This window comes from Echinops telfairi, unplaced genomic scaffold (genome assembly GCF_000313985.2).
Source record: "Echinops telfairi isolate 266 unplaced genomic scaffold, ASM31398v2 ScPeMD7_7468;HRSCAF=8506_0, whole genome shotgun sequence".
Taxonomy (NCBI): Eukaryota; Metazoa; Chordata; class Mammalia; order Afrosoricida; family Tenrecidae; genus Echinops; species Echinops telfairi.
This window is the reverse complement of record NW_022111369.1, coordinates 13,538,732-13,540,311: the sequence shown is the minus strand read 5'-3', so window position 1 is coordinate 13,540,311 and position 1,580 is coordinate 13,538,732. Positions and strand designations below refer to the sequence as shown.

Genomic DNA, 1,580 nt, shown 5'->3' with positions numbered 1-1,580 from the left:
AGTGCAAGACATGAAAATATAATAATAATTATGTAAATTATCAAGGGTTCATGAGGGAGGGAGGGTGCAGAAGGGAGGGAAAAAGTGAAAAGCTGATACCAAGGACTCAAGTAGAAAGAAAATGTTATTGAAAATGATGATGAGAGCAAATGTAAATACATGCTTGACACAATGGATGGATGGATGAATGAATTGTAATAGAGTTGTACACGCCCCCAATAAAATGATTAAAGAAAAAACAAAGATAGCTAGAAGGACAAACCGACCTGTCTTGAAAGAAGTATGGCTAGAGTGCTCTTTGGAGGCAAGGATGGAAAGATTTCATCTTACATACTTTGGACATATCGACAGAGAGACCAATCTATGGAGAAGGATATCGTGTGTAGTAAAGTCTGAAGGGCAGCACAAAAGAGGAAGCCCCTCCATAAGATAAACTGACACAGTGTCTTTAACCATGGGCTCCACGGTAGGAGTGACTGGGAAGATGGTGTAGGACTGTGCAGTGTTCCCTTCTACTGTGCATAGGGTGGCTGTGAGTTGGACCCCCCTTGATGGCACCTAGCAACAACAGTAACAAAATGTCAACAGCTCTCTAGTAGTAAGCCATGCAGTTATCAAGGTCACCATCTACTGCAGCATGAAACTGAGATAAAGCATCTGCTAACTGTCCAGCCACGAGTAAATTCTTGCCCAGTTCAGGATGTTCCTCAATATCTGCATTTTCTCCATATTCAGCACCTTCGTACTACAAACTCACCAGGACAAGCAGGATGGGGAAGACAGCCTGAGTGGAGGACTCAGGAGGGGAAGAGGAGGCATGGTGCGGGGCCACTCAGCTCCCCTGCACTGAGCATGTAGGTTTGTTCTCGGGCCCCAGGGTTAACATTTTAAATAAGGGTTTGAAGCAATAGTATTTATTATGTATTAGATGCCCACTATCTTGTTAGAGTTTTCCAACTTCAGAACTTCCTCCCACTCCCTCCGGCTGGTCTACGGGGAGATCCTTTCTTTTGAATGAGTTGTAAACTCAGAAACACTTGGCTTTGTTTTCATTATAGATCCCTATTTTATCATTGAGTTTGTGTAGCTGGCATCTTTCTTGACTTGTTCATAGTGTTCAAAACACCTGTAGGATCTTGCTCAAGTTTAAGACATTCACGAACTTCATTGAGGGACCATTCATGGTCTTCTACTAGTAGTACAGTATACTAACTTTATTATCATTCATTGATTTTGAAACAACTTTTAAATCACCTATAATTTTCTTAGATTCCTTTTATTTTATAAAACATTCAGCTTGAAGTCCTCTTAATTCTGCATCTCAAACACAAATCTCAAAATTTTATCAAAGAAGGTAACAGTACATTATAATCTGCACCTTCAGAAGCGTAAAGTGCTTGTGAACGCATGCTGTTACATTTCATCAGACTTTAAAAGTTGGGATGGGGCTTCCTTTGCCTCATATTCACTTGGATTAGATTTGAGCATTTCTTAAAAATCATCTTTCTTTATTAAGCTTTCCTTGTTGGAGTAATAAATGGCCTCTGTAATCTTGCTGCTGTGAAATTCATCTTCATGTC

At 40.2% G+C, this 1,580-nt stretch overlaps 1 pseudogene; it reads right to left on the bottom strand.

Moving 5' to 3' along the window:
• Positions 1-1,577, bottom strand: part of LOC115873324 — a 157,475-nt pseudogene extending 155,898 nt beyond the window's left edge.
• Positions 1,578-1,580: the final 3 nt, after the last annotated feature.